The sequence below is a fragment of the Oxyura jamaicensis genome, chromosome 3 (genome assembly GCF_011077185.1).
Source record: "Oxyura jamaicensis isolate SHBP4307 breed ruddy duck chromosome 3, BPBGC_Ojam_1.0, whole genome shotgun sequence".
Classification (NCBI taxonomy): Eukaryota; Metazoa; Chordata; class Aves; order Anseriformes; family Anatidae; genus Oxyura; species Oxyura jamaicensis.
This window is the reverse complement of record NC_048895.1, coordinates 90,876,716-90,900,291: the sequence shown is the minus strand read 5'-3', so window position 1 is coordinate 90,900,291 and position 23,576 is coordinate 90,876,716. Positions and strand designations below refer to the sequence as shown.

The 23,576-nt window shown below is 37.3% G+C and overlaps 1 protein-coding gene across 1 annotated transcript in view; it reads right to left on the bottom strand.

Annotated features, from left to right (window-relative positions):
* EYS (eyes shut homolog) overlaps positions 1-23,576 on the bottom strand; it is an 883,205-nt gene that overhangs the window by 175,266 nt on the left and 684,363 nt on the right. The gene's annotated exons all lie outside the window — the stretch shown is intronic.

Sequence of the window (23,576 nt, the reverse complement as noted above, 5' to 3'; positions counted from 1 at the left end):
TTTTTGTCAGCTAGCAGATGCTAAAATCAAAACTGTACTGAGGCAGAGAGGAATGCATGGGGAAAGATGATAATCAGGATTATGTGATTTCAAAGATCTCTAACTACCAGACCTAGAAAGTCTGCTGCCCTTGGCAAAGGAAAGCAAAAGGCATTTCCAGCTGTTCAGCTGGTGTATTTATTTTTGACACTAGAGTTGCTCTCAAAGTGCTCACCATATCCAACAGCACTGGGCAGCATTTCCTGTACTCAAAACAACTGATACCTACTCTTTGCAGAACAGGTTTAAAACTCAAATACTTCCTCATATGAATTAGTCTAACTATGTAATATACCATTACTGGCATATAGCACAACAAACTAACAGTCCAAACTACAGGTAGTGAAATAACCCAGCTGTTAGGGACTGCTATTTAATGACTTTGTGACTTTTATCACTGACTTAAAGCTGATACTTATTAAATGTCAACTTATCTACCATTTTGCTCTTACTTCTATTACCTAACATACTGAAGGATACTATCAAAATCTGAAAAGCTTTAATTTGCTTTTATATAGCTAAATCTAGAGTAGTATCAGTTATTCAACATGCCAGTCCTTAGCCACATTAATTGGAATTTCAAGAGCTACTTCATGAAATTAAGTACTTCTGTTATTGCTACCATTTGTAATATTATTCTTTCAATTTTAAACTTCTAATGTTCCACAGTAAATGTCAATGACATGACTGTTCCAGAAAGTAGTTCCAGGCCATCTAGAAAGCAGGTAATACAGTCTGTTGCCATTTTTAGAAACCAGTTATTACTGATCTAGTAGAAAGAGCCCCCAGAAAGCAGGCAAAGCTCCTTGTTCTGCCTTGGGTACTAGAAGCAATAGCTGGGAAGTACATGTTCAGCTGGAGTCCTAAGATCAAACACAGAACTCACAAAATAAACATAGTAAGATACTCATTAACTGACAATTTTAAGAATTTCTAAAAAAGATCTGAAATGTCTGGAGTAACAGAATTCAGAATAATTGCTGAAATTATTAGGAAAAAAAAAGAGGTATCACTCCTTCTTTGACAGGCTGTTTTGTGTATCAGCTGTGCTATTCTCCCAGCAAACTGAAAGGTTGTTTCAAGTGACTTGGCCAATACAGTGGTCAGAAAAGGAGAAATATGAGGAGATCAGTAGTCACCAGGTGGCCACGAAGGCCAACAGCATCCTGGCTTGTATCAGGAATAGTGTAGTCAGCAGGACCAGGGAGGTGATAATACCCCTGTACTCAGCTCTGGTGAGTACTGTGTTCAGTTTTGGGCCTCTCAGTACAAGAAGGACACCAAGGCCCCGGAGTGTGTCCAGAGTAGGGCTACAAAGCTGGTGAAGGGCCTGGAGCACAAGTCCTGTGAGGAGCGGCTGAGGGAGCTGGGGTTGTTTAGTCTGTAGAAGAGGAGGCTCAGGGGAGACCTTTTTGCTCCCTACCACCTACCTGAAGGAAGGTGTGGGGAGATAGGGGTCAGCTTCTTCTCACAGATAACTAGTAATAGGACTAGAGAGAATGGCCTCAAGTTGCACCAGGGGAGGTTTAAGTTGGAAATGAGGAGATATTTCTTCTCAGAAAGAGCAGTCAGGCATTGGAACGGATTGCCCAGGGAAGTGGGCCCTGGGGGTGTTTAATGAAAGGTTGGACGTGGTGCTTAGGGACATGGTTTAGTGGGTGACATTGGTGGTAGGGTGATGGTTGGACCAGGTAATCTTGTATGTCTTTCCAAACCTTAATGATTCTATGCTCCCAAGAGTCACTTTAAAAAATAAAAATAAAAATCACACTACCATAACTACATCACTGGCAGAACCCAAGAAAAAGAACAGGTAGAGGTCGCACCATGAATTTAATATACTATATATATATAATTATATATATATTTATATATATTTATTAATATATAATATATAGGTTTTGGTTTACAAACACAGCTCAGGTGTGAGAATTCTCTGCTTCCAGAGACTGCAGTCTAGGAGTGGACCCTGTCCCAAGATCTGCTCTTATATATAAGAAGACACAATTGCTAACAATCCCTTTGTAATATGGCATGCTACTTTAGGACAGGAAATTTTATTTATAGCCATTGCCAGAGGTTGAGCTAAATTTTATTTTCAGAGCTACTTGCATGACTGTAGCATTCATTTTCTATGCATTTTTCCCCAGTCTAATGAGCAACTGCAATTGTAAAATAACCTTACAGCAATGTCACAGCTCTACTACTAAAACCACATGATATTATGGTTCTCTAGTACATGATAAAGGAAACAGGAAAGGAGTGAATAAAACAATACTGAAATCACATTTCCTGCCACTCTTAAATACATGTTCCGCATCTGCCTTACTTGAATATAAATAATCATCAATGAAATTACTTCTTTTTCAAATCATATGTGAAAAACGTGAATGCAGGTGGAAAAAAATACAAGGCTGAAATGAACCAGCATTCAGCATAGCTCAGGTGCACTTGAGAGCAGTAGCAGTGCTGATTATTCTTTGGAAAAAGCAATCTCAAAACATGCTGAAAGATAGAAAATATCTTCACAAGAATATGTCCCAGGATAAAGAACACCTGCCCTTTTAGCTTGTGGCATCTAATTATTAACAAAGGTTCATTCTGCGTTTTAGTGCTGTTGATTTTTCCTCTTTGAACCACATTTTACTCAGAGTCACACCTCAGATATTTTCTTCCTAACAGTCTCAGTGCTGATGGATTTCAGATTGGAAAATATAATTGCTTTTCTGGGTTTTTACTACATTCATTTGGTAACAAAACTACTAAAAAGTATCACAATGGATGAACTGCAGGTAAATGATCCAAGACAGATTTAATCTAATTTGTCTACTAAATCACTTTAATTAGTTTTGGACTGTCATCTGTTACTTCTACATTTAAAAAACAAAACAAAACAAAAACTGTCATTTGAAAAAAATACTACACACCCCTTCCTTGAGCCAAATAACCTCCCACAAATTCAAAAACCAATAAACAAACCAGTAGCTTTGTTCAGTTACACTCTCTAAGAAAACATCTTGGAGAAAAAAAAAAAAAAGAAAAAAAAAAAGAAAAAAAAGTGTTGTTAGTATACCACTTCCAGTTTATAACTTGGATGGTAAGACAGAAAATGACTAACATCTGTCATCTTGAAAAGTGCTCTTTACCTTTATTATCTAATGTCTAGCAGAGTCAGAAGCTACTAAGCAGTCTTGTTTAGACTGATTTAAATTCACATTTGTTTTAATGCATGCTTATAAAAACTGAAATTTGCCATTTGGTTTGTTTTTCTGCAGTGCTTATTGATGTCAGATACAGTAATATAAAGCCAAAATCAGAAGTCTGTAAACCTACATATGATAATGACTGCAATATCAAAGTGTGGACAGCTGCTATTAACAATATAAATAATTCTAAAAATATACGTAATGCTTTTTTTGTATCTTGGGCCAACACAATGTAAACTTGTTTATTTTTTTCTTCTATGTACAACATGTAAATAAACAACAGATGTTAAAGCCCTCATTATATATAGCATGTTCCTTTGTTCCTTGGCAGCAACTGTTCTGAAAGAAGCTTTGTATTGATATTGAAGAACAAACTGTGTGAAATAAAGCCATTCTTTCAATAGTAAAACATTTTTAGAATTATACCCAAAGATGAAATGAATTTGTAAATCATATTGGCAGTTCTAAGTGCACACAGTAGTGGTCTTGCTCAGCTGCCATGTTAGCTTTGTTAGACTTGTCTAAAATTTTTTGAATGAAGAGAGAAAATAATAAAAAGAATATAGATTGAAGCACGAACCTTCCCAAACCACCAAAGCCCTACAACCTGACCTATTTGCTTCTCAATCTATGGCAAGTTTTCATTGACATTAAAAGCTGGGTGTCTAATTAGGACTTCATTTTTTTTTTTTTTAATTTCCTTTTCTTCTTTGGAAACAAATGAATACATGTGCTACTGTGGCATACAACCCTCCGCCACAGAACAGACAGTGTGGCAACTGAAGTGGTACTGCTGCTGTAAAAATGTACTGCTTGGTCTTTAGTTAGATTCGCACATTTGCATAAGGAGATATCTGGAGACAAAATATGTTTATGCTTCTTTGCCTCTATTTATGTATTGAGGAGCCAAAAAACGTCCTGATGGATCAACAAAATGAATTAATGATTTATTCTCAATTAGAGCAGCAGTCCTTCTGTTTGCTAGGAAAGCTGGGAAGGGAGCAGAGCAGCAGCTGGTGCAGGTCATGGAATTAAAGCTCTAGTAAGAGAAGCATCAGAAAGGAGATTTGTAAACAGGGGAATATGAAGGAGGGATCTGAGATATCGTATGTCAGATATGAGAGATCTGAAGTCAGAAACGTCAGGGTGGTGAGTCTGTTCTCAAGAGCTGACCCCTCCAAGTGGGACTTGCATCTGGGGCAGATATGCACAAAAAATTGCCACTTACATCCCTCCCATTCACTTTTGCAGCTCAAATTAGACCAGCTGTAACAGAGATGAAACTTGCATACAAGCCAAGCTGCAAAGTAAACTCCCAGTGTCACAAGAATGGGTATTCCAGCCGCTGCCTAGGCCAGGATTCTTTTTAAGATAGGGAATAAGAGAGGATGCCACAGAAGAGTACAAGAACATAGCAAGCACGTAGTGCTTTTGAAATACTCTCTCCCAGGCTCCACTACTTTGCAACTCATTGACTTTGTAAGCCAAAGGCTTCCTCTTTGCATTGAATATTTTTTTAATGAATCATGCTTTTATACATGTTCTTTTTGGAACCCATGTAAATTTTAGCCTCCACAATATCCTACAAAGAGTTCCAGAGCTTAACTACACCATGTGGAAAATACCAGCAGGACAATTCCCAGTGATTTCAGCCAGGCTGAGAGTATTTTTCCCCTCAGAACATACAGTGACTTAAAAATATAAAACCAATGATAAATTATCCTCTCTAAACCGCTTAAAGAAAACAGCTAAAAGGTACTATTCCTGTACCACCTAAAAGCTGTGGGAAGATCTGAATTATGTGAAAAATAGTTCTTTAGACACTCTGCAGGCAGTTCTACATTCCACCCCAAGTATTAGTTCCAAAACTGGACATATACATATATATATTTGTTCTCAAGATCTTCCTATTTAAATTGAGATTTTTTTTTTTTTTTTTTTTAACAAAGAAAACCTACTGTAGCTATCAGCACGTGCTGAGAATGAGAGAAAGCAAATGATTCTACTCCTTCAGAGTACAAAGAAAAGATTTTCTTGGTGACTAAAGAGTACGTAGGCATAACAAAAATATATCAAACTGCCACTCCTAATGTCAAAAGAGATGAGACTATTTTCTGTAAAGAAATTAGTTTCTACCAGCATAAATTTACAGGGAGAGCTCAAGAAGCTCTGAACCTTCAATTGTTTCTCCATACAGTATGCATTGTTGTGTCATGTGAGAAGTTACTGTTGATAACCCTTGTGTTCATGCAGAGATATGTCTACCTGTAGTCTTTGTGTCTATAAAAGTGAATTTAATTCATGCCTCAATTCTCGTGCCTCACAAATACTACCACCTAATGAAAGAACTGAAGTTTAACTATCTTAAAAAAGAACATCAGAGGGCATGTGACAGAGAGACTACTTGATAATCTGAAAATTAAAGCAGGAACATCTTTCTCTGAATGAGCTATGGTTGTGGAAATAGTGGGAATAGTGAGACTATATTCCTGTTCATTTATGACTTAGATGTAGCAGCTTAAAATGTTACTGTTCTTCAGTTTCTCATTATCATACCCTCAGAAAAGATCTCCTAATCATGTGAATCATGAATCCTTTCAGTACATTTCAGTGCACAGTAAAACATGTTAGCCTAAATTATCATACAAATGAGAACATTACAGAATCGATTTTTATTACTGTGGATTACAATAATATCCTAAATTAGGTGTAAAATTAGACAGTAGACTCACACTTTACCACGCCTCTGAAAAGTCTTTAAAGATATAAGCCTTTTGCTTCATGCATTCAACTTCGTGCTTCTGAACAGTAAATAAGCATTGAGCTTTCAGAAAACAGGGTATTTGATGCGGTTTTAAAATTTTTGCTAGCTCTTACACAAATCATGAAACAAATACTGTCTCAAGACAGGCATGTGGAAAACACAGCCTTCTAGCACACCCTTGATGGCTTAATTAGCCCAGAAGAGTAATAATAAAACCCACACTTAGTAAAAGATTCTATGGTCTTTGGGTTTGGCTCTTATTTAACTCATGCATTACATTGTATTTCATATTATTACAATACAATGACTGTATCATTGCTATACTCGTTTTTTTTTTTTTTTTTTTTTTTTGAGATTTAAACTTTTCACCTGTGTATGGTGTTTTGACATGATCCTGTTTTTAGAAAAATAATTAACTCTGAGGTGTGACAAAGGAGGTTTGTAGTGGTTATGTTTTGGATAACCAAAAAGGCAGTAGTGTTGCATAAAATAAAAGGAGCAAATCACAATACTTATTGCTCAGCATTTTTTGCCTCATTTTTAGCAACACCACATTCTGTGAGAAAGCTTTTGTCATAGTTATAGCACAGCTGATACAGAGCTTCAGCCTCTATAGGTATGACATGGAATACTAGTGTAAAATGACCACTGAAATTTGGTACAGTGAAGTTTGTAATGGATTTTTTTTTTTTTTTTTTTTTTTTTTTGTTGTTGTCCCTATTGCACATCCAGTAAGGCTTGATACTGTCTCGTGGTACAGTGGGAGCATTGCCTTACACTTCCTTAGGACACCATTTCTGTTTTTCAGCACTTGGTGAAATGAAACAAACTGAAACTTTGATCAAATAGTCTGACTTATGTCCAAAAGATACTACTTGAACGCTAGAATTCAACTGCAGAGGCCGAGAACAAGAAAATTAACATTCACAGCCTGTCTGGCTAAACTCATTTGACCTTTATGCTTCAAAAAAGATGCCCACGGCCAAAACTTCAACATTCATCTCTTGAGCGTTATGGGATGCACAGCCACTGGGTGTATCCGAGGCAGCTGGGAACCAGCCTGGATGACTTCACACAGTCAGGATGCAGAGATGAAGAGCTTTGGTTACCACACATTCACAGCAGCTGCCTACTCTCAGGGTGCTTCCACATACCAATAAGCCCAGTGAAATGTGGCACTGAGGCCTTTCTGCACAGGTGAGGAGATCATTGTGAGAACGTTGGTTTTCAATAATTACATAAAAATACTTGGTGGTGCCATCCCATTTCCAATGCAGTGTCAGTACTGTCATAACAACTTGTACTGTGAATAATTTCATCAGTTAGCTTGGAGGCAGATCTGTCATGTCCTAGAGGTAATCGTTCTAACTATCACTGTGAGTAACTCAGTGATTATGCTAATACTGATGGTGCACTTGCAATAAGCTCTCTGCTTATTTGGGGAAAAGAAGCAGGGATCTTCTGGTTCAAGTCTACTGTTGCATGACATGTTATGATCTCCCCCAAAACACCTTCCACTGCAAAGGATAAATAACTTTCACGGAACGTTCTGTTTCTTAAAATAAATAAATAAATTATTTCCTTCAGTTTTTAAAGAAATGCACTAAGTACTGTAATTTCATAATTAATGGTGAAGTTCACGTTTCTGTCACACAAGTATATGATGTTGTCAAAGAAGTAGCTGTTAAGATTGGAATTAGCTCTTTAGCTTGCAGACGATGTTAAAGGCTAATGAAGACAAATTTAAGACTCTGCTACAACATTTCTAATCGATTTCCTGTTTTATTTTTCTATTTCTCTGCATTTTTTACCAGATTGATGCAACTGATATGACAGTCGCATTAAACTGCATCAAGTAACCATCTGTGTACAAATATATGACCCTCATTCCCATTACAGGATGAGACCTGCATTTGTTCATGAAAAAGAGAGTATATTACTGCATCCTTACTGTCTTCAAGTTATGGATAGATCTCTTGAAACAGAAACCAACATCTAAGTATGTGTGGGGTAGAACCTGCGTCCATGGAAATTCTGAAGCCTTCACCATCGTAATAGATGAAATTTAGGCTATCACCCCACATAAATAAAAAAATACAAGCACATGCAGAACTGAAAATACAGAACACTGAGAAAAGGTGGAAATAGCATAGAATAATATGAAAAAGCCAAAGAGAGCAACTGATTCTGTCATTCACTTAAAGGACTCATTAAATGGGCACTTCACATGTAGTTACTTTATCAGTTTATAAGTGGTCCATAATGATACCATAGGCAAAATGTATAAATAATGAAAATTTATATATGAAATATATGCAAGTGATGATGAACACCAAACACCGAAGTGCCTAATGACAGCCAGTGGTTTCTGGGACATACTGTGCATGAAAGCATTTTTCTCCTGTTCAAGAGAAATTCAAAGCATTCAGTCCAACGATTTTTCTAGGTACAAATGAGAACTGGAGCAGTTCCTTCTCTGCAAAGTTTTAAAGACTGAGCAGTGGGAACAGAATGCACATCATAAAATACAGGTACAATATATTTCAGAGTTCCAGTTCACTGTGAAATAAGCAGCAGTCTCCTCCTTGAGTGGCTGTTGTACACTTTCTACTGCTGATGATATACTGCAGTCGTTTTTTAACAGAAACTCCAACAAATAAATAAATAAATTAGCTACCCAGTGACCAAAGTAAAAGTGTACCACATCAACCAATGGAATAAAAGTGCATTTGGTACTAAAATATTGAGAAAGATGCCTGTATAGTATTTCTGAAAGTATCTAAAGAATTGCCTGTGTCCAATGTACATTATACGGACCTGAGTTCTAAAACTAGCCACAATTCTTTCACAAGATTTTTCAGAAGATTCTCTGCAATTCCCATGCCTGACAAATCTGGTGGCCATCTACAGTGGGATTACGGCATTAGTGGATGGGTCTGTGTTCTCTTTCCTTGATAGCCATTTGGTAATACCAGCATGGAAATAGGTTCATTTATGAAGTAACTCACAGCTAACTAGTGTATGTATAAGATGAGGTTTCACAAGAAACTTTATGAAATATGGCAGGAGATTGAATCATCAATGTCTGTTATCTACTTCTTTCGTGGAGGCAGTGATAGTAGTAGCTAGTAGCCACTAGGAAAGAAACATAAAAGAGCCATAAGGCTGAAAATGAGATTGGGAAGTTGGATAAAAACAAATGCAAATATAAACTCAGTATAGATCCACTTAATGGGCAATTTTATTTAAATTCTTTGAAAAGGCTGTTATTTGCTGAGAAAATGCTGAAAAGGCCCTGCAACAGATGATACGTGGTTGAGGTGGCAGCTAAATATACCATTATCAAATCTAGTGACAGGCAAAGCTGCTTAAGCAAATAGTTTAGGATATCTTGAATCTAAGATATAGTTAGTAATGGATGTTATTGCAGAGAAAATGACAGGCTGTTTTTTAATTTTGCAGGTATCTGGGTCTGCTAGAATTGTTTCTGTTATGCTCAGGCTTCTGTGGTATGTCTGAAACATGCATCTTGTCTTCAAGAAATCATGCATTGAGCATCCAGTAAGGAAGGCTGCAAGATGCCTGGAACAAGGCGTTAGACCGCTAAGTTACCTTTACTTTAAAAAACCTGTATACTGACGTATATGAAGTAAAAGTAAGGGTGACCTCAGTCATATTTCAAAATGAACACAAAACGACCACACTGCACCTACTGCTGACTATATATAATGGCAGCATTCTTTGAGCATCAAAATGAACAAAACTAGCAAAATCTTTATTGTCTACTCAAAAACAAGAGAAAACATGAGAAGCTCCTATACCCACAGGGGGAAAAATGGCACAAACACTGGAAAGAACAGTGGCCCACAGGGGTTTAAAGATTTCTCTTTTGTTTGGGCTTTACTACCATGTGAAGATTGGCACTCACAATTAGTAAGAATTTCCCAGAAGTGATAATGCAGCAGCAGCTGCATCACCATGGGACAAATGTAGCCTGATGTACTTGGCAGTCTGGTTAGAGTGACAACACAATGAAAGGGCAGAGCAACTGGGAGACGTGATTTTGTAACTTAGGTGACACTTAGGAGAAAAGAATCTGATTATGCAAGATTGTTATAAGGCACTTGGAGACCAGCCTATTTTTTTGGCCCTAGGTGAAGAACCTCAATGTTTAAGCAACAATCAGGAGTGTTAGAGTTGTACTTCCATGACCCTTAGGCATGTTCACAGGATTTCTTCCTTTTTAATGCTTCTGTATATCTCATGCCTTTAGAGACCTTCTGAGGAAAAATCCTCTTTTTGTTGTTGTTGTTGTTGTTGTTGTTGTTGTTGTGTGTTTGTATCTCAGCTTCTATTCAGAATTCAGAGTGACAGATTAAAGTAATAATGAAAAAAATAGCGTTGTTGTTGCCTTAGGGCGATGTAGCAGCCTCAACTAAATGAGAGCTCATTATCAAATTTCCTGTTTTATTATTATTAGTGTTAAAAGCATCCAAATAATGTCAATATGAATTATATATACATCCTAGCTAAACAAAACCCAGTGGAAATACGAGTTAACACTTAAGTTTACTATTTCCATGCCATAAAACAATAGCCATTTGTCTAATAATCCCTTTAAATAAGAGCTATCCTCATTTCTTAGGAGAAAATCAGTGTTCCTACTCAAGTGTTTATACTCATGAGGACAAGTAAGCCATGCACATAAGGCACTTAGGGATCCTGTATCTTCAACAGTGGCCCAGAAGGCTGAAACACAACACACAAGTGTCAGAACAAGAATCCAAGTATCTCTGGGAGGTAATTTACATTTTCAATGTATTGCTCTTTTATTTCCCTGCTCACCAGCACAGAATGAGACCTGGAAGAGATGGAATAAGAACTGGCTGAGGGTGAGGAAGAATTATCTACCCTGATGGTTCAGGACAGATGTGACTATTTGCATGTACTCCAGTTTGTGATCCAGTTTGTGATCACTTCAGCATTCTTCTCTGTTCCAATGGTTTTACTGGACAACGCTATCTGCCATGTGCTCCTGTCCTAAGAGATTGATCACTGAATATTCTTATGATCTGGTAAGACAGTGACCTGACAGGCTACGATTGACTACAGCTCTTCCAGAGCTCATAATGGTGGAAAAGGTACCTATATATATATGCCAAGTTATGATAGGTATGTGCAACTGCAATATATATTGTTAAGCAATTAAAATCTGACCCCCACTTTTGGCAGTGTATGAGCAGTACGGGTAAAATCTATGTAAACCATCGCTCAGTGAGGAACATATTTTTCATACACTGGGAGAGCAGAAAACATCAGAAGACACAAGTCATTTTTTGTTTCAGAAAGTGTCTCTTCTCTTGAAACCAAGACGTAGCTGGTAATAAGAGCTAACATGAAATGCATCTCTAATATCATGAGACAAAAAGAAAAGAGCAACCAGTGCCTACAGCTGAAAAAAAATATAAATAAAAATACTGATTTTGGTTTCTGGCTTTACTGTTGGCATTAAATTACTGTCTTTATAAGCTAATGTTCACCTGACCCAGTATGAGCGACTTGTGTAGTAGACTGTTTACAGTCAGTGAGTGGAAATAGGCACATCGAGTGTGTGGTTCCTCTGAAGTGTTTTAGATGCATAAAATAATGTATGTCCCAGAAATGTCTGCTTCTCTAAGAGAATCTAGAATGACTAGCTCAGATACAGATATTTAAATTGTAAATATAGTTATGTTAGACAAGCTCCACTAGTAAGAAGTGAGGTACCAAAATTAAGCTAATAAACTATAAAGCAAGCAGAAGGCTGCTCTAGAGCTTCAGTTAAGTAATTTTTTATTAGGGTGGCATGCTTATAGACTAACTGCATGAGCAAGGAGCTGCTTACAGCTTACTGTCACAAATACAATTCTAAATATCAGAAAAGCAGGGGATGTTCAAGCCTGGGAAACTGGGACTTCACTTCTTTTTTGGAACTGTGGTGAGAACTTTGACAACACTGGTTAAAGCTACTGACAGGTTTGAGCTAAGAGGAGAAAATTACCCAACCTCTAGAGCTTACTTTCACAGACATACACCTTTGTAGAGAAGGCTTCATTCAAGTTGCTGTATACAGTCAATATTTATAAATAGTCATGCAGAGCTTGGTTATCACAGCTTGGGTTCAGTGCTACTGCAGCTAGCTTGTTAACAGCAGTTGCTAACTGTGACTGTAATGTAATATTTTGAGGAATCACACATTTTGTAGATGAACTAATTAGAACTAGAAGTGTTTTAAAATATTATTGCTGCTATTTTCTAGGTTCGTCTGTCCAGAAAGCTCAGTACAATATTTTATAACTTTATTTTGCATGCAGAACTTTCTGAAGAAAATAAAAGCACACTCCCAAGAGTGACACAATCATTTTAGCATCCATTTCTGTCATATCAGAAAGCTCAGAGATCTAAACTAAGTACAAAAGCATTGTCTGCAACTTAGCACTAGTGTTTAACTAAATATTGTCTATCCAACAGGTCAGACTAAGTTACAGATTTGATCCAAAAGAAGGAAATATTTTTTCTTTTTTTACAGTCAGAAGAATTTAAAGCTGCCCATGGTTTCATGAATGGTGAATAGGTTTGTGGGGTGAATGTATAGGAAGTCCTAAATAATTTGTCAAATGTTTTAAAATTTCATTACAAGGCTTCTGTTACTGTCTGTTAGGTACATTAGTACAGCTATTTACATCTTGTGTCCCAAAAATGATACAGTGTTACTTTAAAAAAAAATAAAACAAAAAGTTGATGCATACTACAGAAAAGTTACCCAATAAACTTTTGAATACTCTTTTTCAATCCCTATTAAATATTAATTTCCTGAGTCGTTAACACCCTGAAATACAAAGGCTTGAAATATTCTTCTTCCTAAATGATTCTCATTACGAATATGATTAATATAGGAAAAAAAGTTGCAGTACATTGCAAGGTTAGTTTGATCAATTGGTATAGCAAGCATGGTCTCCTAGCCAATTTTATAGGCTGATGATAAAGAGAGAGACATTTTGCTTTCAAAATTACACAGCATAGCCTCACTGGATATCAGCCACAAGATATCAGCCATAAGTCAGACGGGTGCACAAAAATGCCTCATCTTAATTAGCAGTAAGGACACCAGCACATACCATGTATCTTCACTCTATGTATGCTCACATGGTTCTAACTTAAAGCAGCTGAAGTCCCAAGTCTGTAAACACCTCTTGTTTTACATGTAAACAATTTGAAAGCCAAATACTTTTTCTGTGGAAAGGGGGCGAACGTGTTTTCTGCTTAAAATCTATTACTGTTATCATCACTTTTTTTTTTTTTTTTTTTTTTTTTCCAGAAGACAAAGCTTCCTTCCTGATGATGCAAAACTGAATACAAAACACTGTATATCAAATAAAAGTATAATTAAAATGACAATGCCAGGAGTGACAGTTTAGCTACATAACATGCTGTCCAGTTATAATTTACTAACTTCAAATGGCTGTAGTTACAAAATTGCCAGAAAAACTGTATTACTTCATCCAGCAGTGAATAACGTTTGCAGTGGTTTTAGTTCTCTTATATCCATGCATCTTTTTTCTTTTGCCCTAGTAGTGTGGTTAAAATACAGCTATCTCACCTAGTTTCCCAACACAACTTTCAATTTTACTAGTTTTTTTATAAAGGCGTACTCTCTCAGGCAATGGATTTAAGTGATTTACACAGTGTTAGACCAAGGGGGAAGAAATGTCTGTGTCCCCCAGAGCAGCCACACTTTTAATCAAATATAGCTCATAAATCACATTTACAACTTTCAGACCTCAATCAATAGGATACTTTATAGTCTGTAACAAAATTACCTGGGAAGAAGGTAGAAGTACAAGAGGGATGTTACTGAGGGACCACACATATCTAGGCTCTGCACCCTGTCTGCCTTTAGAGATTAAGCTGCCAATTTTAACAATGAGCGATCTGTCCCAGAACTCTAATGCATTTATAAGCAATGCATGGCTGGCTGATAATGAAGCATTCTAGGAGGCCATAATCAATAGTACCAAAGCACAGCAAGTTTCCTGTTCGCTTTTACCCTAGTTTGGGGACAATTATTAATACTTTTCTCATTAAACTTTAGTTAGAGGCTTTTGTTCTTATGGGCAAAAGTTTTCATGGCTTTGCTAACTCCACAATATTAAATTTCTCTGAAGGTCTCACCAAGTAAATCACTGAATGTCAGGGACTTATCAGTGCTAATTCAGTTACATGTCCTCCTTATATTGAATTTGCATATTTAATATACCAACTACTTTGGCAAATGTTTAATTTGTATATATACTATTGCACAGTTTCCTTCTATAAAATGTACTAAAAACTGCAGCATTTTGTAATGCATAGAAGTTGCTGCTGGAGCAGTACTTAATCTAGGATGGATGCACAGAAGTCAATACCAAGTTCTATAAATTACAGCTAAAATACTCGCATAACTTCATTAATATATCACAGAATCATAGAGTATCCTGAGTTGGAAGGGACCCACAAGGATCATTGAGTCCAACTCCTGTCTCCACACAGAAACATCCAGAAATCAAGCTGTATGTCTGAGAGCATTGTCCAAACACTTCTTGAGCTCTGACAGGCTCAGTGCCATGACCTGGGGAGCCTGTCCCAGTGCCCAACCACCCTCTCAGAGAAGAACCTTTTCCTCAGACCCACCCTGACCCTCCCCTGTCCCAGCTCCATGCCGTTCCCTCGGGTCCTGTCACTGTCCCCAGAGAGCAGAGCTCAGCGCCTGCCCCTCCACTCCCTCGTGAGGGAGCTGCCGGCCACCATGAGGCCTCCCCCCAGCCTGCTCTGCTCTGGGCTGAACAAACCAAGGGACCTCATACATCTAGCTCTTTAGACCCTTCACCATTTTTGTAACCCTCCTTTGAACGCTCTCCAAAAATAGTTTAATGTCCTTATACTGTGGCACCCAAAACCACACACAGTGCTGGAGGTGAGGCCGCACCAGCACAGAGCAGAGTGGACAATCGCTTCCTTGACCAGCTAGCTATGCCATGCTTGATGGACCCCAGGGCACGGCTGACCCTTTTGGCTGCCAAGGCACACTGCTGGCTCATATTCAGCCTGCTGTCAACCAGAACCCCCAGATGCCTTTCAACAGCGCCATTCTCTCTGGTCCCCCAGTCCCTAAGTTTATCCAGAATTACCCCATCCCAGGTGCAGAATCTGGCATTTGCTCTTCTTAAACTTTATATTGTTGGTGATTACCCAGTTCTCTAATTTCTCAAGATCTCAATATATATTACATTATATATATGTACATATGTGTATATCTATATATTAGATATGTTTCTTATAATTTTTTCATAATTTCTGGAGTATGCAAAAGAAAATGAGTAATCATTTATTATATTTTGTGTTAAGAGCACAAATAACAAAAAGAATTGACTTGACCTCCTAAAGTTATAATGACAAAAGCCTTCATGAAATTTTAAATGGATGTCTGCGGCTGTTGTATCAATATTCAAATTAAACACATACTCCAGTGATACCAAGGAGTTCTGATTTCTAAGTGATTAACTACTCAATAAGGACTTTTGTCAGATGAAAATCTTCTTAACGGACTGAGTTCAGACAGCTTTGTCATTCATTCCTTTTTGAGACATCTGCAAAAATTATTGGCAAAGATCTGGATTATTTCAATTTTCAAAGATAGAGGACTGGAACACACTGAACACTGAAGATTAGAAGCTCTTAAAGGATACAAAGGATAAAAAATAAGAAATAGTATTGATGTATCAAGATTTTACATGAAAACGTGTTCCCATGTTAAAAAATGCATTTCTATTATCACTTTCAGGAAATTCAGGTGGAATTTGCTTGTAATGACAGAAGACAAGGAAAGTGCCATCACAGCTCAGAAAGCTCTTCTTTTGTCAAACTAAAAGTGACTTTCCTTGGTATGCCTATTAGGGATCATATTGCCATTGATTTAAGACAGTTCCATAGTCTAAAAATAGTAAAGGAAGGTACTAGACGTGACTAGCTTTTTAGTGGGTTGAAACAGTTATACTTTTCAATCAAAACTTTCTAATTTTTTACTTTAAAGAAGGATGGGAGACAACTGTTTGACACAGAAAGTGTAGCTGAAAACAGCTAAATAGTCTTTGACCAAATTTAATGTCAAATAGGCCTATTTCAGCTATAATTCTCTAACATCAAAGGTACCAAGTTCTAACTAGTATCAGAAACCTCCTAAGATATCTCCAGTATCACCTTGAAAAGTTTCCCTTATATTTCAAGTCCTGTGGCTTTCTTATAAAGACAAGGGAATCTGTTCCATGAAGTCTGTAAAAGACTGCTTGCTTATTTAAAGAACATCATTCTGTGACAAGAATTTTAGGTAGAACAGTAGGTTGTTGAGGAGAGAAGCTAAAAATATTTTATCTCTAGAAACCAACTGGTTGAATCCTGCTTGACATCCATGTTTTAAGAACTAATCAAAGCCTACATATATACACACCTAAAGCTAAGTCCAAGTCTTTAAAGATATTTTGGCATACGGAGCCTTTGATTTCCGACTTACAGTATGAGGAGACTATGTCTGTTAAAGTTTTCTGTTCGCGTGTTCTACAGACCTGATAAATCATGGAAAATACTATCTGGTGTCGAGTTGTTAGCTTCCAGGCAGACACACTTGTAGATGGAAAATATGGCATATAACAAAATGGGCACATTTATCTAATTTCTATCATAATCAGATTCATCTGACTAGCCATGTATGAAACTGTTGGCAATCATGTCATTCTGGTATTCCAGGGACAGGAATAGGATGGACATACCGAGACCTGTCTACATGATCTCGTGCAGAAAAGTACTTATAAATTCAATTTCTATTCAAAGTTGGTGGGGCATGAAACAGATCCAGTCTAAACAGCATGATGTTAAACTAATACACAGGTAGCAGTACTTGTCACAAATGTGTGGATTCTCATGCTAACAAATTCACGTTATTTACAATTTCTTCACACACTGCTTCAAGACAAGTGATTTCTCAGACAAAGTTAAGAGCATAACCATATGTCACTGATCATGTGAACATGCACAGGGTGGCACAATCTTGCAGCATCTAGTCAAAATATAAATCAAAATGCCAGTAATGGAACACCAGTCCTATGAGGAGTGGCTAAGGGAACTGGGTTGTTTAGTCTGGAGAAGAGGAGGCTCAGGTCTGGGGAGCTGGGGGTCAGCCCCTTCTCACAGCTAACCAGTGACAGGACTAGGGGGAATGGCCTCAAGTTGTGCCAGGGGAGGTTTAGGTTAGAAGTTAGGAGACATTTCTTCTCAGAAAGATTAGTCAGGCATTGGAACAGGTTGCCCAGGGAAGTGGCATCACTGTCCCTGGGGGTGTTCAAGGAAAGGTTGGACCTGGCGCTTAAGGACATGGTTTAGCAGGTGACATTAGTAGTAGGGTGATGGTTGGACCAGTTGATTTGAAGGTCTCTTCCAACCTTAATTCTATGATTATATAATTCTAATTATATAATTCTATGATTATATAATTCTAATTATATAATTCTATGATTCTATAATCTGGATTGTGATATAAAAGTTATCACATCATGAATCAGCCATATACTCTAGCAAGGCAAGTAACAATTATTTTACCAAGTTTGGATTTACTTCCAATCGTGAGATTCTCAAATCTTTTCCAAACCAGATAAACCCTGAATCTAAGATTTTTCTCAAGAGAAATCACATCTCAGAGATACTGTAGATTTCTCATTATGTTGAACGTACGCTGAGTATCCAATTTATAAGAGGATGTTTTCTCTCATATCAGGCAATCATCAAGGAAAGGGGCACCAAGATAACGTCTTTTAATTAGGAGTGCAACTTATCCCTTTGAAACTGAGGGAAATTGCTGTTATGTAATCACATTTTTATTAATAATAATTAGCATTTGTTGCCAAGAATAAATTACTGATACTTAATGAATGCTCATAGTGCTGATATACATGAATACATATTTTAAATTTGTTCATTGCAAATGAATCTTGAAGATTCAATTTACACATGGATATACTGAGTTTTCAAAACCCAGTAAAGTTAAGATTTCATCTGAGGAAAGAAATTCTACTCTGGGAAAAGAAAGAAGAAAAAAATTCACCAGCAACATACATATGCCTATTTCAGAGAAACAAAATTGAAGATATGTGTTTCATGAACACCTGTGATGAACAGGATCTTTGAAAAAACATGGAGTATTTGTGGTTGGTCTTAAGCAGTGGATTTAAAACTCCTGATCAGAAGTAATTGCATCCACAGTATCAGGTTTCTATTCCCAATCATTTTCATAGGAATGGGTTTGTCTGTGCTGAACTGCACTGAGTTAAGGACAGTTGGTTCTACCTATAAAAACACAGCCCCTCTGGGTGATCTGTTGCTCCTTGGCAGAAAAACAGTTTTGGAACTTACCTTTGTGGGACATGATTTCTATTGGATATAATTCAGTATTTAATGTATGGAACTTGACAGGTTGCAATAGCAGCTAATTCACTGAGCCTCATGCCCTTTATGATACTGGCTTTCAAAAGCAGTTGATCTGAATTATCAGACACCTCACCATTAAAAAAGGAAGTAAATAAAGACCTCACTGAAGCAGCCCTGGAAATCTTAAAACCCATACAGCTAAAGAATGGAAGAGTGAATTATCACTTGGCAAGCAGAATCACATCACAATTATCCCACAAAGACTGCAGAAGAATGTGCAGCAGGAATTGCAGTGAGTGAACAGAATCCAAAGGTCATACAGTGAGTCTGAGGCTAATTCAACATAGGAGAGCTTGGTCTCTAGTTTCCTGTGCTATTTAATAGTCATGGTTTATCTGTCAAGCAGTGAACTTGTCAGAGTACAACAGGAAAAAAAAAAGAAAAAAAAGGAAAAAAGAAAAGACTACATCAGTAACTTCATGGAAAATCGGTTTCTTGCAGAACATTCCTGGAGCTGCCTCCAGTGTCCTGAAGCAGGCTTCCTAAGTTGCTCTGATGAACAGGTTTTTGCTCTACTAAATTACTGTAGGTTTTACTGGGGGTGGGGAGGACTCTTTTTACTTCCTTACCTGATTGTTCTTTCTTTCCTCAAATACATTCAGTGTTCACTGAGAAACAGTCACATTCTTTGATTTGTGACAGTCTACTCTGCTTTTTTTTTTTTTTTTTTTGGCTTTGTTATTTCTTCTCTTAAACTGAACATTGTGCAAGTACCTCTTTCACTGTTGCCATGAAACAACTGAACAGTTGGCTCCAGGAAACTAATTCTACAAAGCTACGTGACACCAACTTGCTGCAAAACTTCTCTCTCAAGTGTCTAACTCTCTGGAAATTAATCTTTCTCCATGCTCCACCTTGGTGAGATTTTTTTTCTTCCTTTGCTACCTTTAATTCAGCTGTATAATCCACTATGTACAGCCAAAGAAAACCATTTCTGGTTCTGATGATTCAGGCCATCTCAGAATATATTTATTACTCTTCCTCTCTAAATCCTTTCTCCCTTTCCTTTATTCGTATTGTAGATCTGATGTGATATGTGCAGAGCACCAAGCTAAGCTGGGTGGTGGATTCTGTTCTCTGCTGTATTATGCATGTAATGGTCTAGTGGTCTCAAAAGCGATGAAAATAAACAGCAAGCTACTGCAGATTTCAAGAGAAGAGCTTATGGAAACAGCAGAAAGACACAAAGTAGAGACACACAAAGTAGGTTTTGTGATCAAAGATAGGACAGGCAAAGCACAGTAATTATTAACTTCAAATTGTAACACAAGTATTTGGGTGTACTTTCTTAAATAATATTTTCTGATAGGAGTAAAGGTATTTAGGTTTTTATTCAAATTCTCCAACCATTTCCTTACATCACCTCTTTAGGTGACCAATATGTTAACAAAATTTCAACCTCATATTTCCATGAGATTTTCCATTTCACCTTTACCACATTCTATTAATTTTGAAGGTCATAATAGCTGCTAATTCAATTGAGCTCTTTATGGTATTATATTAGTTTTTACAAGCAGCTGATCTGAATTATCAGACATTCCACAATTACAAAAGAACTAAGAAGCTCACAATACCACAGTGAAATATGGAATGGAAATATAAAGATACTGTTTTTATTCTACACATGCTGTTGTCCAAAAACATTAGGGGCAAAAGAAATAATATTTACAAACACACTAAAGATATGTGAAAGTTAACCTTTTCAAAGTTTTTGCATTCGTCATTATTCTTCTGAGTAGTTATTTGGTAGTTGTGCTGCCATAACTTGTTTTCTACAAAGTTTTCAATTTTCAGTCAGAATAAAAAAATATAGCCTTTGAATTATAGCACAGAGAAGATAGAAAAAAAAACAACAACAACAACCCAAAAATAAACCTTTTTAACTTTTTTATTTTTTTTATTTTTATCCCACGGCTCCGTTTTTATTCAGTGATGAAAACAGGAAAACTTTCATGCTCTTGCAAGAAAAAGTTTAAGTTGAACTTCGTTGGACTAAATATGTTTGTTTGTAGAACTGCACCTGGATTTCTACCAAGAGGTAACTGAAGTCAGATTTCGTTTAGTACGTATCATAGAATCACAGACTGGTTGAGGTTGGCAGGGACCTCTGGAGCCCATCAGGTCCAACCCCGGCTCAAACAGGGCCACCCAAAGGGTGCCCAGGCCTAGGTCCAGGCGGCTTTTGGAGATCTCCAAGGAGGAGACCCCACAGCCTCTCTAGGCAGCCTGTGCTACTGTCTGGTCATCTTCACCATATGGAAATGTTCCCTGATGTTTTACCTCTTTTTCACAGTTACTGTCATCACCATTTATAAATAATCACAAAGCACACTAAGTATGTGCAGATAGCATATGGAAGCAATGGAAAAAAAAACAACTTTTTTTTAATTTTAGGTAGAAATACTATTTCACTGAGCATTTAGTAGATAAATTGGTAGTAAACTGATGAGAGAACCTCACTTTAACTCCTCATTTCACCCCCATTCTCTATTAAATGGGATGTGGTACACCACAGTAGCACTGACCTCACCTTCCCACCACAAGGGCCACCACTGACACCTAGAACCACAACCACCACATACACATCTCCTGCCAATTCATGTGAAATGAGTATATCAGTAAAAAAAATGCTGTTCTATGTGGGTAAGCTGGGCCACTGCTGTATGGCTAACACTGCCTGACAGAGCAATATTGTAGCTGGTACACAACATACATATGCTTTGTTGTATCTGTTAAATTTAGATTAAACTGCTTAGGACTGGGAATTAGAAATGTTTTTCACATAACTGGAGTATGAAAAGAGAAATGCAAGTTTGTAACAGGGGGCAGGCACCAGGCAGAAGACATCGCCTTCCATCTGAGTGAAGACTGAAAAACCCTCAGACTGGGTCTCCCTTTTTTTGGTGGACTGCTCTGCTTGTAACACTTACAAGAAATTGTCAAATACAGAGAGTTGTTAGAAGCCATCCCTATCTTTCTTCCGTGGCTCATTAAAATAGAGGTGCAGGCAGTCTTTTTCTATTCTGCTCACTCTGCACTTGGTGGGTTGGCAAGCTGCAAAAACCTGTAACAGCTACAGAAAGAAAGGGAGAATAAACAAAGACCACAAGAAAAGAGACTAAACTGCTATGAAATTGAAATACAGTATTTTTGTACGCACTTTATATTTAATTGCACATAAGCAGTTTATTACTATTTGGGGGAACAAAGCCAGAAAAGAAAGACATAATATCAATATCGCAAGGTCTGTAATAAGGGAAGGGAAGGGAAGGGAAGGGAAGGGAAGGGAAGGGAAGGGAAACAGTGTTGGTCAGATTGAATAAGGAGCATTTCTATTATTAGTCAAGACACTACTTTTAATGATGTTTTTGCAGCATTTCTACAGACCCCTTCAGCATTTTTCCTCCCACACTTTTTAGTTATTTATTTGGGGGGAAGGGAGGGGCAGACACTGCCTGATTATATCCTCTCAAAGATTCATGAATCAAATGTTAAGGGGAGGACACCTTTAGGAGAGAACCTTTTAAAGCTGAGAATGAAAATATCCATGTTATGAGCAAGAAATCATGGCACAGATAAATGAAGATAATGGAGAAACTTCTACAATCCTAATGCCATGCAAAATGACTGTTACCAATTATTTTGAGTAAGCCTCACCACTATTCATAGAGTTAGACTCCTACATACTTTTGGTGGGTTATGTGAAATACAAGGTGCATAAATATAATAGCATAGTATAAATCTGCTGCTTTGGAAACTCAGCAGGATTTCCATGTACCACACTAATGGAGCCAGAAGAAAGAGTGAAGAACTTCTCTGTTCTGGAAATGCAGAAATCATGATGTAATTTCAGAAGTAGCAGAAAATACAAACAAATGCAGGGGTTCAAGTTGAAAATACATTTAGCAACAACAAAATCCTGGTCAGTAGGCCACCTCTGCTGTGGGATAAGATGATAACACCACAAGTGGAATGAGTCTGTGGCAAATGTCGAGTATAAAATATTAGTTTCCTTCCTCAGATAGCTCTGAGGAAGAGTTTTAGCATACTCTCTGTCCAAGATTCTTTATTTTTGTAAAACACTTCCATCTGGATTAAGTGTAAGCTGATGGACATTTTTATTTATAAGTCATTTAATTTTTATTTTGCTTTTTCAGATTAGTATTTCGAGTATATTTTGAGTGTTGAGCTGCCCTATCACACAATCTCATAAAACTCTCCTACCTGCTGTTAGGTGACACAGTAGTAGTTTCTTTATCTTGTTCTCCCTCCTTTTCTTAAGTGTCTTCACCTTCTTAGTGTATCTAATAGTGACCAAATGACTTCATCACCTAATTAATGTCTCTCAAGCCTGTTTGGGTCTCTCTGGATGGCATCCCTTCCTTCCCTCCAGCATGTCAACTCCACCACACCGTTTGGTGTCATTGACAAACTTGCTGAGGGTGCACTCAATCCCACTGTCCATGCCACCAACAAAGATGTTAAATAGTGCTGGTCCCAGTACAGATCCATGAGGGATACCACTAGTTGCTGGTCTCTACCTGAACATCGAGCTATTAATCACACCTCTTCGAGTGTGACCATCCAGCTGAGTGGTCCCTCCACGAAATCCATGCGTCTCCATTTTAGAGAAAAGGATGTATTTTTTTTTTTTTTTAGTGTTAGAGGTACAACTCAATAATTTAAAACTCAGAAAAGTCTGCAATGATAAATCTTTTTGTACTGTGTTATATATATATATATATATATATATATATATATATATATAAAGCAACAACAAAACAACCCCACACTACTATATTCCCTGTTATATGAGAAAAGAGAAAAGGGATACAGACAGGTATCCAACAGGGACTAGGCTTCTGCTGTTAAACTTAGAAAGAACATTTTCCATGCAGTACTTTGCTACATCATACATTTTTACTAATATAAATATGGGGTTGATTTATGCTCTTTATTTTGCTGAAGTTCACCAGTTGCTGAAACAGATTGTTGATATGAATAAAAAGAAAAAG